This window comes from Oncorhynchus nerka, linkage group LG8, assembly GCF_034236695.1.
Source record: "Oncorhynchus nerka isolate Pitt River linkage group LG8, Oner_Uvic_2.0, whole genome shotgun sequence".
Lineage (NCBI taxonomy): Eukaryota > Metazoa > Chordata > Actinopteri > Salmoniformes > Salmonidae > Oncorhynchus > Oncorhynchus nerka.
The window spans coordinates 31,634,022-31,656,028 of record NC_088403.1 but is presented as its reverse complement, the minus strand read 5'-3'; the positions used below and the strand labels follow the sequence as shown (position 1 = coordinate 31,656,028).

Here is a 22,007-nt window from a genome sequence, read left to right as displayed (position 1 = left end):
CCCAAATCACATCTCTAATGTTCAGAACAACCACCAGTCCCCAAATAACATCTCTAATGTTCAGAACAACCACCAGTCCCCAAATCACATCTCCAATGTTCAGAACAACCACCAGTCCCCAAATCACATATCCAATGTTCAGAACAAACAACAGTCCCCGAATCACATCGCCAATGTTCTGACAAGATACAAACTGTACACTCTCCAATCTGATGACTTGGTGGTGTGTGTACTGTAAGGGGATTTTATTTAACCGTTATCAGGGAGTCAAACTGAGACCAAGATGAGCCCTGAATTACATTCTACAGATGAGCCCTGAATTACATAAATGACAGAAAATACACACATCAAAATATAAATACAAAATGCAAAACAGAAAGAAAAACACGGTCATACAAAACAAACACATGAATCAGTGATAAGGTCATCATGTGTATAACATCATACATCTCTGGGAGCTGCAACACAAATTAACTGGGGCTAATGATCCATCTGTAGAAGGGGGAGAAGGGGAGAAAGGACGGAGGGATGGAGGGAGGAGAGAAGGAGAGAACAGGCAGTGTTTTGGTGTTTAGCTGCTTGGAGATACCTCTAACTTTTTCTGTGTGTGTGCGTGTGTTAAAATGGCTTCTGTTTATGTGTTTTAAATTAAGAAGGTTTTTATGAATGTGTTTGCTAAGAGGTTTTATGCATTATATATCTCACTGTGTTCATTTTCCAATAACATGCAATAGACGGAGCATTCGCTGATGAGATAGAGGAACAGTAATCGTCAGGAACGTTGAGAACAACTTAGAGGTGAATCCAATCTGATGAACATCAGATGTTTTTCCTGATCTTTTCACTGGAAAAAAAATGGATTTCTGTCAGTGATTTGGCCTCAAAATAGCTCATTGTCTCTGAGGATTTCATTAACATGAGATGAGGAGGATGAGGAGGGGTATGTGTGTGTATGTGTGTGCGGTGGAGGGGTGATTGTGTGTGTGTGTTCAACACAATCCTGTTTTTCCACGGGGACTAACAGAATACTGAGATCACAGTCCCGGCATAAAGTGCTTGTCATCTGTTCATAAACTAAAAGGTGACATATTTAACATTCACGACTACAGTTCCTGTTTCCTTGTTATTAACTGGTATCTTGTTCAGTATGTGTGGCTAGTTGTCACATCTTCATGGTGTGAACTGTTCTTCTGTTTCTGGTGTAACCTGTAAACACTGTCTAAGCTGTTACGTTGACATGCTTCCTGATGTCAGTCGTGAGTCCGTTGTCTCCACAGCTGTTAGTGTCATTGTGATTGTCCACTTTAAGGGATGGTATACCTTTATACTAAAGTTAACATATCTCCAAAGGGGTTTAACGCTGTGTGTCTAATGGTGTATGTTTCTCTCTGTGTGTTTGTGTTGTGTAGGGGTCGGTGGAGCCTAGTCTTCTCTAACCCTGGACTAAAGTGACTCCAGCTTCAGAACTGAACCACACAGCACCACCACTCACTGACTGGTAAGGATAGTTAATATGCTATTTAGCAGACGCTTCTATGCACAGCCGCACGTTTTGACTCTAGAGGCTCGAGAGCCACTTTGCTCCTTTTTAAATTTTTAGGGATACCTTAAGGGCTCTTAAAGTTCAAAATCAAATAGCTAAATGATCCTTGGTACGATTCTTGATATGACCATTTTAAAACAATTCCATAAAGCTTAGTAGAATCCCCCTCCCCCAGCTTAGACAGGGCTTAGAGGGTTAATGCTGTGACCCACCTTACACTAACAGTACATTAGAACTAATGATGTGACCCACCTTACACTAACAGTACATTAGAACTAATGATGTGACCCACCTTACACTAACAGTACATTAGAACTAATGATATTGATGATGTGACCCATCTTACACTAACAGTACATTATAACTAATGATGATACCCACCTTACACTAACAGTACATTATAACTAATGATGTGACCCACCTTACACTAACAGTACATTATAACTAATGATGTGACCCACCTTACACTAACAGTACATTATAACTAATGATGTGACCCACCTTACACTAACAGTACATTATAACTAATGATGTGACCCACCTTACACTAACAGTACATTATAACTAATGATAATACCCACCTTACACTAACAGTACATTATAACTAATGATGATACCCACCTTACACTAACAGTACATTATAACTAATGATGTGACCCACCTTACACTAACAGTACATTATAACTAATGATGATAACCACCTTACACTAACAGTACATTATAACTAATGATGATACCCACCTTACACTAACAGTACATTATAACTAATGATGATACCCACATTACACTAACAGTACATTATAACTAATGATGTGACCCACCTTACACTAACAGTACATTATAACTAATGATGATACCCACCTTACACTAACAGTATATTATAACTAATGATGATACCCACCTTACACTAACAGTACATTATAACTAATGATGTGACCCACCTTACACTAACAGTACATTATAACTAATGATGTGACCCACCTTACACTAACAGTACATTATAACTAATGATGTGACCCACCTTACGCTAACAGTACATTATAACTAATGATGTGACCCACCTTACACTAACAGTACATTATAACTAATGATGTGACCCACCTTACACTAACAGTACATTATAACTAATGATGTGACCCACCTTACACTAACAGTACATTAGAACTAATGATGTGACCCACCTTACACTAACAGTACATTATAACTAATGATGATACCCACCTTACACTAACAGTACATTATAACTAATGATGTGACCCACCTTACACTAACAGTACATTATAACTAATGATGATAACCACCTTACGCTAACAGTACATTATAACTAATGATGATACCCACCTTACACTAACAGTATATTTATTATAACTAATGATGTTAATGATGATACCCACCTTACACTAACAGTATATTATAACTAATGATATTGATGATGTGACCCACCTTACACTAACAGTACATTATAACTAATGATGATACCCACCTTACACTAACAGTACATTATAACTAATGATGTGACCCACCTTACACTAACAGTACATTATAACTAATGATGATACCCACCTTACACTAACAGTACATTATAACTAATGATGTGACCCACCTTACACTAACAGTACATTATAACTAATGATATTGATGATGTGACCCACCTTACACTAACAGTACATTATAACTAATGATGTGACCCACCTTACACTAACAGTACATTATAACTAATGATATTGATGATGTGACCCACCTTACACTAACAGTACATTATAACTAATGATGTGACCCACCTTACAGTAACAGTACATTATAACTAATGATGATAACCACCTTACACTAACAGTATATTATAACTAATGATGTGACCCACCTTACACTAACAGTACATTATAACTAATGATGTGACCCACCTTACACTAACAGTACATTATAACTAATGATGTGACCCACCTTACACTAACAGTACATTATAACTAATGATGATACCCACCTTACACTAACAGTACATTATAACTAATGATGATACCCACCTTACACTAACAGTACATTATAACTAATGATGTGACCCACCTTACACTAACAGTACATTATAACTAATGATGATACCCACCTTACACTAACAGTATATTATAACTAATGATGTGACCCACCTTACACTAACAGTACATTATAACTAATGATGATACCCACCTTACACTAACAGTACATTAGAAGTAATGATGTGACCCACCTTACACTAACAGTACATTATAACTAATGATATTGATGATGTGTCCCACCTTACACTAACAGTACATTATAACTAATGATGTGACCCACCTTACACTAACAGTACATTATAACTAATGATGTGACCCACCTTACACTAACAATACATTATAACTAATGATGATACCCACCATACACTAACAGTACATTATAACTAATGATGATACCCACCTTACACTAACAGTACATTATAACTAATGATGATACCCACCTTACACTAACAGTACATTATAACTAATGATGATACCCACCTTACACTAACAGTACATTATAACTAATGATGATAACCACCTTACACTAACAGTACATTATAACTAATGATGATACCCACCTTACACTAACAGTACATTATAACTAATGATGTGACCCACCTTACACTAACAGTACATTATAACTAATGATGATACCCACCTTACACTAACAGTACATTATAACTAATGATGATACCCACCTTACACTAACAGTACATTATAACTAATGATGTGACCCACCTTACACTAACAGTACATTATAACTAATGATGTGACCCACCTTACACTAACAGTACATTATAACTAATGATGTGACCCACCTTACACTAACAGTACATTATAACTAATGATATTGATGATGTGACCCATCTTACACTAACAGTACATTATAACTAATGATGATAACCACCTTACACTAACAGTACATTATAACTAATGATGATACCCACCTTACACTAACAGTACATTATAACTAATGATGTGATCCACCTTACACTAACAGTACATTATAACTAATGATGATACCCATCTTACACTAACAGTACATTATAACTAATGATGTGACCCACCTTACACTAACAGTACATTAGAACTAATGATGTGATCCACCTTACACTAACAGTACATTATAACTAATGATGTGACCCACCTTACACTAACAGTACATTATAACTAATGATGTGATCCACCTTACACTAACAGTACATTATAACTAATGATGATACCCACCTTACACTAACAGTACATTATAAATAATGATGTGACCCACCTTACACTAACAGTACATTATAACTAATGATGTGATCCACCTTACACTAACAGTACATTATAACTAATGATGTGACCCACCTTACACTAACAGTACATTATAACTAATGATGTGACCCACCTTACACTAACAGTACATTATAAATAATGATGATACCCACCTTACACTAACAGTACATTATAACTAATGATGTGACCCACCTTACACTAACAGTACATTATAACTAATGATGTGACCCACCTTACACTAACAGTACATTATAACTAATGATGTGACCCACCTTACACTAACAATACATTATAACTAATGATGATACCCACCATACACTAACAGTACATTATAACTAATGATGATACCCACCTTACACTAACAGTACATTATAACTAATGATGATACCCACCTTACACTAACAGTACATTATAACTAATGATGATACCCACCTTACACTAACAGTACATTATAACTAATGATGATAACCACCTTACACTAACAGTACATTATAACTAATGATGATACCCACCTTACACTAACAGTACATTATAACTAATGATGTGACCCACCTTACACTAACAGTACATTATAACTAATGATGATACCCACCTTACACTAACAGTACATTATAACTAATGATGATACCCACCTTACACTAACAGTACATTATAACTAATGATGTGACCCACCTTACACTAACAGTACATTATAACATTATAACTAATGATGTGACCCACCTTACACTAACAGTACATTATAACTAATGATGTGACCCACCTTACACTAACAGTACATTATAACTAATGATATTGATGATTTGACCCATCTTACACTAACAGTACATTATAACTAATGATGATAACCACCTTACACTAACAGTACATTATAACTAATGATGATACCCACCTTACACTAACAGTACATTATAACTAATGATGTGATCCACCTTACACTAACAGTATATTATAACTAATGATGATACCCATCTTACACTAACAGTACATTATAACTAATGATGTGACCCACCTTACACTAACAGTACATTAGAACTAATGATGTGATCCACCTTACACCAACAGTACATTATAACTAATGATGTGACCCACCTTACACTAACAGTACATTATAACTAATGATGTGATCCACCTTACACTAACAGTACATTATAACTAATGATGATACCCACCTTACACTAACAGTACATTATAAATAATGATGTGACCCACCTTACACTAACAGTACATTATAACTAATGATGTGATCCACCTTACACTAACAGTACATTATAACTAATGATGTGACCCACCTTACCACCTTACACTAACAGTACATTATAACTAATGATGTGACCCACCTTACACTAACAGTACATTATAAATAATGATGATACCCACCTTACACTAACAGTACATTATAACTAATGATGTGACCCACCTTACACTAACAGTACATTATAAATAATGATGTGACCCACCTTACACTAACAGTACATTATAACTAATGATATTGATGATGTGACCCACCTTACACTAACAGTACATTATAACTAATGATGTGACCCACCTTACACTAACAGTACATTATAACTAATGATGATACCCACCTTACACTAACAGTACATTATAACTAATGATGATACCCACCTTACACTAACAGTACATTATAACTAATGATGTGACCCACCTTACACTAACAGTATATTATAACTAATGATGATACCCACCTTACACTAACAGTACATTATAAATAATGATGTGACCCACCTTACACTAACAGTACATTATAACTAATGATGTGACCCAGCTTACACTAACAGTACATTATAACTAATGATGTGACCCACCTTACACTAACAGTACATTATAACTAATGATGTACCCATTACACTAACAGTACATTATAATAATGATGATACCCACCTTACACTAACAGTACATTATAACTAATGATGATACCCACCTTACACTAACAGTACATTATAACTAATGATGATACCCACCTTACACTAACAGTACATTATAACTAATGATGATACCCACCTTACACTAACAGTACATTATAACTAATGATGATACCCACCTTACACTAACAGTACATTATAACTAATGATGTGACCCACCTTACACTAACAGTACATTAGAACTAATGATGTGATCCACCTTACACTAACAGTACATTATAACTAATGATGTGACCCACCTTACACTAACAGTACATTATAACTAATGATGATGTGATCCACCTTACACTAACAGTACATTATAACTAATGATGATGACCCACCTTACACTAACAGTACATTATAAATAATGATGTGACCCACCTTACACTAACAGTACATTATAACTAATGATGATGATGTGACCCATTACACTAACAGTACATTATAACTAATGATGTGACCCACCTTACACTAACAGTACATTATAACTAATGATGTGACCCACCTTACACTAACAGTACATTATAAATAATGATGATACCCACCTTACACTAACAGTACATTATAACTAATGATGTGACCCACCTTTACACTAACAGTACATTATAAATAATGATGTGACCCACCTTACACTAACAGTACATTATAACTAATGATACTTACACTAACAGTACATTATAACTAATGATGTGACCCACCTTACACTAACAGTACATTATAACTAATGATGTGACCCACCTTACACTAACAGTACATTATAACTAATGATGATACCCACCTTACACTAACAGTACATTATAACTAATGATGATACCCATTATAACCAATGATGATCCACCTTACACTAACAGTACATTATAACTAATGATGTACCCACCTTACACTAACAGTACATTATAACTAATGATGATACCCACCTTACACTAACAGTACATTATAATAATGATGTGACCCACCTTTACACTAACAGTGACATTATATAACTAATGATGTGACCCACCTTACACTAACAGTACATTATAACTAATGATGTGACCCACCTTACACTAACAGTACATTATAACTAATGATGATGACCCACCTTACACTAACAGTACATTATAACTAATGATGTGACCCACCTTACACTAACAGTACATTATAACTAATGATGATACCCACCATTTACACTAACAGTACATTATAACTAATGATGATACCCACCTTACACTAACAGTACATTATAACTAATGATGATACCCACCTTACACTAACAGTACATTATAACTAATGATGATACCCACCTTACACTAACAGTACATTATAACTAATGATGTGACCCACCTTACACTAACTAATGAGTACACATTATAACTAATGATGTGACCCACCTTACACTAACAGTACATTATAACTAATGATGTGACCCACCTTTAACACATTAACTAATGATGTAACAGTACATTATAACTAATGATGTACCCACCTTACACTAACAGTACATTATAACTAATGATGATGACCCACCTTACACTAACAGTACATTATAACTAATGATGATGACCCACCTTACACTAACAGTACATTATAACTAATGATGATGACCCACCTTACACTAACAGTACATTATAACTAATGATGATACCCACCTTACACTAACAGTACATTATAACTAATGATGATACCCACCTTACACTAACAGTACATTATAACTAATGATTACCCACTTACACTAACAGTACATTATAACTAATGATGATGACCCACCTTACACTAACAGTACATTATAACTAATGATGATACCCACCTTACACTAACAGTACATTATAACTAATGATGTGACCCACCTTACACTAACAGTACATTATAACTAATGATGTGACCCACCTTACACTAACAGTACATTATAACTAATGATGTGACCCACCTTACACTAACTAACAGTACATTATAACTAATGATGTGACCCACCTTACACTAACAGTACATTATAACTAATGATGATACCCAGCTTACACTAACAGTACATTATAACTAATGATGTACCCACCTTACACTAACAGTACATTATAACTAATGATGATGACCCACCTTACACTAACAGTACATTATAACTAATGATGATACCCACCTTACACTAACAGTACATTATAACTAATGATGATACCCACCTTACACTAACAGTACATTATAACTAATGATGTGACCCACCTTACACTAACAGTACATTATAACTAATGATGTGACCCACCTTACACTAACAGTACATTATAACTAATGATGTGACCCACCTTACACTAACAGTACATTATAACTAATGATGATACCCACCTTACACTAACAGTACATTATAACTAATGATGTGACCCACCTTACACTAACAGTACATTATAACTAATGATGTGACCCACCTTACACTAACAGTACATTATAACTAATGATGATACCCACCTTACACTAACAGTACATTATAACTAATGATGATACCCACCTTACACTAACAGTACATTATAACTAATGATGTGACCCACCTTACACTAACAGTACATTATAACTAATGATGATACCCACCTTACACTAACAGTACATTATAACTAATGATGATAACCACCTTACACTAACAGTACATTATAACTAATGATGATACCCACCTTACACTAACAGTACATTATAACTAATGATGATACCCACCTTACACTAACAGTACATTATAACTAATGATGATACCCACCTTACACTAACAGTACATTATAACTAATGATGATACCCACCTTACACTAACAGTACATTATAACTAATGATGATACCCACCTTACACTAACAGTACATTATAACTAATGATGATACCCACCTTACACTAACAGTACATTATAACTAATGATGATACCCACCTTACACTAACAGTACATTATAACTAATGATGATAACCACCTTACACTAACAGTACATTATAAATAATGATGATACCCACCTTACACTAACAGTACATTATAACTAATGAATTAATGATGATGACCCACCTTACACTAACAGTACATTATAACTAATGATGATACCCACCTTAACACTAACAGTACATTATAACTAATGATAATACCCACCTTACACTAACAGTACATTATAACTAATGATGTGACCCACCTTACACTAACAGTACATTATAACTAATGATGATACCCACCTTACACTAACAGTACATTATAACTAATGATGTGATCCACCTTACACTAACAGTACATTATAACTAATGATGATACCCATCTTACACTAACAGTACATTATAACTAATGATGTGACCCACCTTACACTAACAGTACATTAGAACTAATGATGTGATCCACCTTACACTAACAGTACATTATAACTAATGATGATACCCACCTTACACTAACAGTACATTATAAATAATGATGTGACCCACCTTACACTAACAGTACATTATAACTAATGATGTGATCCACCTTACACTAACAGTACATTATAACTAATGATGTGACCCACCTTACACTAACAGTACATTATAACTAATGATGTGACCCACCTTACACTAACAGTACATTATAAATAATGATGATACCCACCTTACACTAACAGTACATTATAACTAATGATGTGACCTACCTTACACTAACAGTACATTATAAATAATGATGTGACCCACCTTACACTAACAGTACATTATAACTAATGATATTGATGATGTGACCCACCTTACACTAACAGTACATTATAACTAATGATGTGACCCACCTTACACTAACAGTACATTATAACTAATGATGATACCCACCTTACACTAACAGTACATTATAACTAATGATGATACCCACCTTACACTAACAGTACATTATAACTAATGATGTGACCCACCTTACACTAACAGTATATTATAACTAATGATGATACCCACCTTACACTAACAGTACATTATAAATAATGATGTGACCCACCTTACACTAACAGTACATTATAACTAATGATGTGACCCAGCTTACACTAACAGTACATTATAACTAATGATGTGACCCACCTTACACTAACAGTACATTATAACTAATGATGTGACCCACCTTACACTAACAGTACATTATAACTAATGATGATACCCACCTTACACTAACAGTACATTATAACTAATGATGATACCCACCTTACACTAACAGTACATTATAACTAATGATGATACCCACCTTACACTAACAGTACATTATAACTAATGATGATACCCACCTTACACTAACAGTACATTATAACTAATGATGATACCCACCTTACACTAACAGTACATTATAACTAATGATGTGACCCACCTTACACTAACAGTACATTATAACTAATGATGTGACCCACCTTACACTAACAGTACATTATAACTAATGATGTGACCCACCTTACACTAACAGTACATTATAACTAATGATGATACCCACCTTACACTAACAGTACATTATAACTAATGATGTGACCCACCTTACACTAACAGTACATTATAACTAATGATGATACCCACCTTACACTAACAGTACATTATAACTAATGATGATACCCACCTTACACTAACAGTACATTATAACTAATGATGATACCCACCTTACACTAACAGTACATTATAACTAATGATGTGACCCACCTTACACTAACAGTACATTATAACTAATGATGATACCCACCTTACACTAACAGTACATTATAACTAATGATGTGACCCACCTTACACTAACAGTACATTATAACTAATGATGTGTCCCACCTTACACTAACAGTACATTATAACTAATGATGTGACCCACCTTACACTAACAGTACATTATAACTAATGATGTGACCCACCTTACACTAACAGTACATTATAACTAATGATGATACCCACCTTACACCAACAGTACATTAGAACTAATGATGTGACCCACCTTACACTAACAGTACATTATAACTAATGATGTGACCCACCTTACACTAACAGTATATTATAACTAATGATGATACCCACCTTACACTAACAGTACATTATAACTAATGATGATACCCACCTTACACTAACAGTACATTATAACTAATGATGTGACCCACCTTACACTAACAGTACATTATAACTAATGATGATACCCACCTTACACTAACAGTACATTATAACTAATGATGATAACCACCTTACACTAACAGTACATTATAACTAATGATGATACCCACCTTACACTAACAGTACATTATAACTAATGATGATACCCACCTTACACTAACAGTACATTATAACTAATGATGATACCCACCTTACACTAACAGTACATTATAACTAATGATGATACCCACCTTACACTAACAGTACATTATAACTAATGATGATACCCACCTTACACTAACAGTACATTATAACTAATGATGATACCCACCTTACACTAACAGTACATTATAACTAATGATGATACCCACCTTACACTAACAGTACATTATAACTAATGATGATAACCACCTTACACTAACAGTACATTATAAATAATGATGATACCCACCTTACACTAACAGTACATTATAACTAATGATATTAATGATGTGACCCACCTTACACTAACAGTACATTATAACTAATGATGATACCCACCTTACACTAACAGTACATTATAACTAATGATAATACCCACCTTACACTAACAGTACATTATAACTAATGATGTGACCCACCTTACACTAACAGTACATTATAACTAATGATAATACCCACCTTACACTAACAGTACATTATAACTAATGATGATACCCACCTTACACTAACAGTACATTATAACTAATGATGATACCCATCTTACACTAACAGTACATTATAACTAATGATGATACCCATCTTACACTAACAGTACATTATAACTAATGATGATACCCACCTTACACTAACAGTACATTAGAACTAATGATGTGACCCACCTTACACTAACAGTACATTATAACTAATGATATTGATGATGTGACCCATCTTACACTAACAGTACATTATAACTAATGATGATACCCACCTTACACTAACAGTACATTATAACTAATGATGTGACCCACCTTACACTAACAGTACATTATAACTAATGATGTGACCCACCTTACACTAACAGTACATTACAACTAATGATGTGACCCACCTTACACTAACAGTACATTATAACTAATGATGTGACCCACCTTACACTAACAGTACATTATAACTAATGATGTGACCCACCTTACACTAACAGTACATTATAACTAATGATGATACCCACCTTACACTAACAGTACATTATAACTAATGATGTGACCCACCTTACAGTAACAGTACATTATAACTAATGATGTGACCCACCTTACACTAACAGTACATTAGAACTAATGATGTGACCCACCTTACACTAACAGTACATTAGAACTAATTAATTGATGATGTGTCCCACCTTACACTAACAGTACATTATAACTAATGATGTGACCCACCTTACACTAACAGTACATTATAACTAATGATGTGACCCACCTTACACTAACAGTACATTATAACTAATGATGATACCCACCTTACACTAACAGTACATTATAACTAATGATGTGACCCACCTTACACTAACAGTACATTATAACTAATGATATGATGATGATGTCCCACCTTACACTAACAGTACATTATAACTAATGATGATACCCACCTTACACTAACAGTACATTATAACTAAATGATGTGACCCACCTTACACTAACAGTACATTATAACTAATGATGTGACCCACCTTACACTAACAGTACATTATAACTAATGATGATACCCACCTTACACTAACAGTACATTATAACTAATGATGATACCCACCTTACACTAACAGTACATTATAACTAATGATGTGACCCACCTTACACTAACAGTACATTATAACTAATGATGATACCCACCTTACACTAACAGTACATTATAACTAATGATGTGACCCACCTTACACTAACAGTACATTATAACTAATGATGTGACCCACCTTACACTAACAGTACATTATAACTAATGATGTGACCCACCTTACACTAACAGTACATTATAACTAATGATGTTAATGATGATACCCACCTTACACTAACAGTACATTATAACTAATGATGTGACCCACCTTACACTAACAGTACATTATAACTAATGATATTGATGATGTGTCCCACCTTACACTAACAGTACATTATAACTAATGATGTGACCCACCTTACACTAACAGTACATTATAACTAATGATGATACCCACCTTACACTAACAGTACATTATAACTAATGATGATACCCACCTTACACTAACAGTACATTATAACTAATGATGTGACCCATCTTACACTAACAGTACATTATAACTAATGATGATACCCACCTTACACTAACAGTACATTATAACTAATGATGATACCCACCTTACACTAACAGTACATTATAACTAATGATGTGACCCACCTTACACTAACAGTACATTATAACTAATGATAATACCCACCTTACACTAACAGTACATTATAACTAATGATGATACCCACCTTACACTAACAGTACATTATAACTAATGATGTGACCCACCTTACACTAACAGTACATTATAACTAATGATGTGACCCACCTTACACTAACAGTACATTATAACTAATGATAATACCCACCTTACACTAACAGTACATTATAACTAATGATGATACCCACCTTACACTAACAGTACATTATAACTAATGATGATACCCACCTTACACTAACAGTACATTATAACTAATGATGATACCCACCTTACACTAACAGTACATTATAACTAATGATGATACCCACCTTACACTAACAGTACATTATAACTAATGATGTGACCCACCTTACACTAACAGTACATTATAACTAATGATGATACCCACCTTACACTAACAGTACATTATAACTAATGATGTGACCCACCTTACACTAACAGTACATTATAACTAATGATGTGACCCACTTACACTAACAGTACATTATAACTAATGATAATACCCACCTTACACTAACAGTACATTATAACTAATGATGATACCCACCTTACACTAACAGTACATTATAACTAATGATGATACCCACCTTACACTAACAGTACATTATAACTAATGATGATACCCACCTTACACTAACAGTACATTATAACTAATGATGTGACCCACCTTACACTAACAGTACATTATAACTAATGATGTGACCCATCTTACACTAACAGTACATTATAACTAATGATGATACCCACCTTACACTAACAGTACATTATAACTAATGATGATACCCACCTTACACTAACAGTACATTATAACTAATGATGTGACCCACCTTACACTAACAGTACATTATAACTAATGATGTGACCCACCTTACACTAACAGTACATTATAACTAATGATGATACCCACCTTACACTAACAGTACATTATAACTAATGATGATACCCACCTTACACTAACAGTACATTATAACTAATGATGATACCCACCTTACACTAACAGTACATTATAACTAATGATGATACCCACCTTACACTAACAGTACATTATAACTAATGATGATACCCACCTTACACTAACAGTACATTATAAATAATGATGATACCCACCTTTACACTAACAGTACACCTTATAATAATTATAACTAATGATGTGACCCACCTTACACTAACAGTACATTATAACTAATGATGATACCCACCTTACACTAACAGTACATTATAACTAATGATGATACCCACCTTACACTAACAGTACATTATAACTAATGATGTGACCCACCTTACACTAACAGTACATTATAACTAATGATGATACCCACCTTACACTAACAGTACATTATAACTAATGATGATACCCACCTTACACTAACAGTACATTATAACTAATGATGATACCCATCTTACACTAACAGTACATTATAACTAATGATGATACCCATCTTACACTAACAGTACATTATAACTAATGATGATACCCACTACACTAACAGTACATTATAACTAATGATGTGACCCACCTTACACTAACAGTACATTATAACTAATGATATATGATGATGTGACCCATCTTACACTAACAGTACATTATAACTAATGATGATGACCCACCTTACACTAACAGTACATTATAACTAATGATGTGACCCACCTTACAGTAACAGTACATTATAACTAATGATGTGACCCACCTTACACTAACAGTACATTAGAACTAATGATGTGACCCACCTTACACTAACAGTACATTATAACTAATGATGTGACCCACCTTACACTAACAGTACATTATAACTAATGATGTGACCCACCTTACACTAACAGTACATTATAACTAATGATGATACCCACCTTACACTAACAGTACATTATAACTAATGATGTGACCCACCTTACACTAACAGTACATTATAACTAATGATGTGACCCACCTTACACTAACAGTAACATTATAACTAATGATGTGACCCACCTTACACTAACAGTACATTATAACTAATGATGATACCCACCTTACACTAACAGTACATTATAACTAATGATGTGACCCACCTTACACTAACAGTACATTATAACTAATGATATTGATGATGTGTCCCACCTTACACTAACAGTACATTATAACTAATGATGATACCCACCTTACACTAACAGTACATTATAACTAATGATGTGACCCACCTTACACTAACAGTACATTATAACTAATGATGATGACCCACCTTACACTAACAGTACATTATAACTAATGATGATACCCACCTTACACTAACAGTACATTATAACTAATGATGATACCCACCTTACACTAACAGTACATTATAACTAATGATGTGACCCACCTTACACTAACAGTACATTATAACTAATGATGATACCCACCTTACACTAACAGTACATTATAACTAATGATGTGACCCACCTTACACTAACAGTACATTATAACTAATGACTAATGATGTGACCCACCTTACACTAACAGTACATTATAACTAATGACAGACCCACTTACACTAACAGTACATTATAACTAATGATGTTAATGATGATACCCACCTTACACTAACAGTACATTATAACTAATGATGTGACCCACCTTACACTAACAGTACATTATAACTAATGATATTGATAATGATGTCCCACCTTACACTAACAGTACATTATAACTAATGATGTGACCCACCTTACACTAACAGTACATTATAACAGTAATGATGATACCCACCTTACACTAACAGTACATTATAACTAATGATGATACCCACCTTACACTAACAGTACATTATAACTAATGATGTGACCCATCTTACCCACCACTAACAGTACATTATAACTAATGATGATACCCACCTTACACTAACAGTACATTATAACTAATGATGATACCACTAACTTACACTAACAGTACATTATAACTAATGATGTGACCCACCTTACACTAACAGTACATTATAACTAATGATAATACCCACCTAACACTAACAGTACATTATAACTAATGATGATGACCCACCTTACACTAACAGTACATTATAACTAATGATGTGACCCACCTTACACTAACAGTACATTATAACTAATGATGTGACCCACCTTACACTAACAGTACATTATAACTAATGATGATACCCACCTTACACTAACAGTACATTATAACTAATGATGATACCCACCTTACACTAACAGTACATTATAACTAATGATGATACCCACCTTACACTAACAGTACATTATAACTAATGATGATAACCACCTTACACTAACAGTACATTATAACTAATGATGATACCCACCTTACACTAACAGTACATTATAACTAATGATATACCCATGACAGTGACCCACCTTACACTAACAGTACATTATAACTAATGATGATACCCACCTTACACTAACAGTACATTATAACTAATGATGATACCCACCTTACACTAACAGTACATTATAACTAATGATGTGACCCACCTTACACTAACAGTACATTATAACTAATGATAATACCCACCTTACACTAACAGTACATTATAACTAATGATGATACCCACCTTACACTAACAGTACATTATAACTAATGATGATACCCACCTTACACTAACAGTACATTATAACTAATGATGATACCCACCTTACACTAACAGTACATTATAACTAATGATGATACCCACCTTACACTAACAGTACATTATAACTAATGATGATGACCCACCTTACACTAACAGTACATTATAACTAATGATATTAATGATGTGACCCATCTTACACTAACAGTACATTATAACTAATGATGATACCCACCTTACACTAACAGTACATTATAACTAATGATAATACCCACCTTACACTAACAGTACATTATAACTAATGATGTGACCCACCTTACACTAACAGTACATTATAACTAATGATAATACCCACCTTACACTAACAGTACATTATAACTAATGATGATACCCACCTTACACTAACAGTACATTATAACTAATGATGATACCCATCTTACACTAACAGTACATTATAACTAATGATGATACCCATCTTACACTAACAGTACATTATAACTAATGATGATACCCACCTTACACTAACAGTACATTAGAACTAATGATGTGACCCACCTTACACTAACAGTACATTATAACTAATGATATTGATGATGTGACCCATCTTACACTAACAGTACATTATAACTAATGATGATACCCACCTTACACTAACAGTACATTATAACTAATGATGTGACCCACCTTACACTAACAGTACATTATAACTAATGATGTGACCCACCTTACACTAACAGTACATTACAACTAATGATGTGACCCACCTTACACTAACAGTACATTATAACTAATGATGTGACCCACCTTACACTAACAGTACATTATAACTAATGATGTGACCCACCTTACACTAACAGTACATTATAACTAATGATGATACCCACCTTACACTAACAGTACATTATAACTAATGATGTGACCCACCTTACAGTAACAGTACATTATAACTAATGATGTGACCCACCTTACACTAACAGTACATTAGAACTAATGATGTGACCCACCTTACACTAACAGTACATTAGAACTAATTATATTGATGATGTGTCCCACCTTACACTAACAGTACATTATAACTAATGATGTGACCCACCTTACACTAACAGTACATTATAACTAATGATGTGACCCACCTTACACTAACAGTACATTATAACTAATGATGATACCCACCTTACACTAACAGTACATTATAACTAATGATGTGACCCACCTTACACTAACAGTACATTATAACTAATGATATTGATGATGTGTCCCACCTTACACTAACAGTACATTATAACTAATGATGATACCCACCTTACACTAACAGTACATTATAACTAATGATGTGACCCACCTTACACTAACAGTACATTATAACTAATGATGTGACCCACCTTACACTAACAGTACATTATAACTAATGATGATACCCACCTTACACTAACAGTACATTATAACTAATGATGATACCCACCTTACACTAACAGTACATTATAACTAATGATGTGACCCACCTTACACTAACAGTACATTATAACTAATGATGATACCCACCTTACACTAACAGTACATTATAACTAATGATGTGACCCACCTTACACTAACAGTACATTATAACTAATGATGTGACCCACCTTACACTAACAGTACATTATAACTAATGATGTGACCCACCTTACACTAACAGTACATTATAACTAATGATGTTAATGATGATACCCACCTTACACTAACAGTACATTATAACTAATGATGTGACCCACCTTACACTAACAGTACATTATAACTAATGATATTGATGATGATGTCCCACCTTACACTAACAGTACATTATAACTAATGATGACCCACCTTACACTAACAGTACATTATAACTAATGATGATACCCACCTTACACTAACAGTACATTATAACTAATGATGATACCCACCTTACACTAACAGTACATTATAACTAATGATGTGACCCATCTTACACTAACAGTACATTATAACTAATGATGATACCCACCTTACACTAACAGTACATTATAACTAATGATGATACCCACCTTACACTAACAGTACATTATAACTAATGATGTGACCCACCTTACACTAACAGTACATTATAACTAATGATAATACCCACCTTACACTAACAGTACATTATAACTAATGATGATACCCACCTTACACTAACAGTACATTATAACTAATGATGTGACCCACCTTACACTAACAGTACATTATAACTAATGATGTGACCCACCTTACACTAACAGTACATTATAACTAATGATGATACCCACCTTACACTAACAGTACATTATAACTAATGATGATACCCACCTTACACTAACAGTACATTATAACTAATGATGATACCCACCTTACACTAACAGTACATTAGAACTAATGATGTGACCCACCTTACACTAACAGTACATTATAACTAATGATATTGATGATGTGACCCATCTTACACTAACAGTACATTATAACTAATGATGATACCCACCTTACACTAACAGTACATTATAACTAATGATAATACCCACCTTACACTAACAGTACATTATAACTAATGATGTGACCCACCTTACACTAACAGTACATTATAACTAATGATAATACCCACCTTACACTAACAGTACATTATAACTAATGATGATACCCACCTTACACTAACAGTACATTATAACTAATGATGATACCCATCTTACACTAACAGTACATTATAACTAATGATGATACCCATCTTACACTAACAGTACATTATAACTAATGATGATACCCACCTTACACTAACAGTACATTAGAACTAATGATGTGACCCACCTTACACTAACAGTACATTATAACTAATGATATTGATGATGTGACCCATCTTACACTAACAGTACATTATAACTAATGATGATACCCACCTTACACTAACAGTACATTATAACTAATGATGTGACCCACCTTACACTAACAGTACATTATAACTAATGATGATACCCACCTTACACTAACAGTACATTATAACTAATGATGTGACCCACCTTACACTAACAGTACATTATAACTAATGATGTGACCCACCTTACACTAACAGTACATTATAACTAATGATGATACCCACCTTACACTAACAGTACATTATAACTAATGATGATACCCACCTTACACTAACAGTACATTATAACTAATGATGTGACCCACCTTACAGTAACAGTACATTATAACTAATGATGATGACCCACCTTACACTAACAGTACATTATAACTAAATGATGATACCCACCTTACACTAACAGTACATTATAACTAATGATGTGACCCACCTTACACTAACAGTACATTATAACTAATGATGTGACCCACCTTACACTAACAGTACATTATAACTAATGATGATACCCACCTTACACTAACAGTACATTATAACTAATGATGTGACCCACCTTACACTAACAGTACATTATAACTAATGATATTGATGATGTGTCCCACCTTACACTAACAGTACATTATAACTAATGATGATACCCACCTTACACTAACAGTACATTATAACTAATGATGTGACCCACCTTACACTAACAGTACATTATAACTAATGATGTGACCCACCTTACACTAACAGTACATTATAACTAATGATGATACCCACCTTACACTAACAGTACATTATAACTAATGATGATACCCACCTTACACTAACAGTACATTATAACTAATGATGTGACCCACCTTACACTAACAGTACATTATAACTAATGATGATACCCACCTTACACTAACAGTACATTATAACTAATGATGTGACCCACCTTACACTAACAGTACATTATAACTAATGATAACTAATGATGACCCACCTTACACTAACAGTACATTATAACTAATGATGTGACCCCACACTAACAGTACATTATAACTAACAGTACCCATTATAACAGTACATTATAATGATGATACCCACCTTACACTAACAGTACATTATAACTAATGATGATGACCCACCTTACACTAACAGTACATTATAACTAATGATATTGATGATGTGTCCCACCTTACACTAACAGTACATTATAACTAATGATGATACCCACCTTTACACTAACAGTACATTATAACATTATAATGATGATGACCCACCTTACACTAACAGTACATTATAACTAATGATGTGACCCACCTTACACTAACAGTACATTATAACTAATGATGATACCCACCTTACACTAACAGTACATTAT

The 22,007-nt window shown here is 33.8% G+C and overlaps 1 protein-coding gene across 1 annotated transcript in view; it reads left to right on the top strand.

Moving 5' to 3' along the window:
• The first annotated feature begins 1,364 nt into the window (after nt 1-1,364).
• Nucleotides 1,365-22,007, top strand: part of LOC115133820 (transcription factor SOX-5-like) — a 212,015-nt gene continuing 191,372 nt past the window's right edge. The window contains exon 1 of the mRNA XM_065021686.1: nt 1,365-1,498. The gene's annotated coding sequence lies outside the window, so the exon portion shown is untranslated. The remainder of the gene's footprint in view (nt 1,499-22,007) is intronic.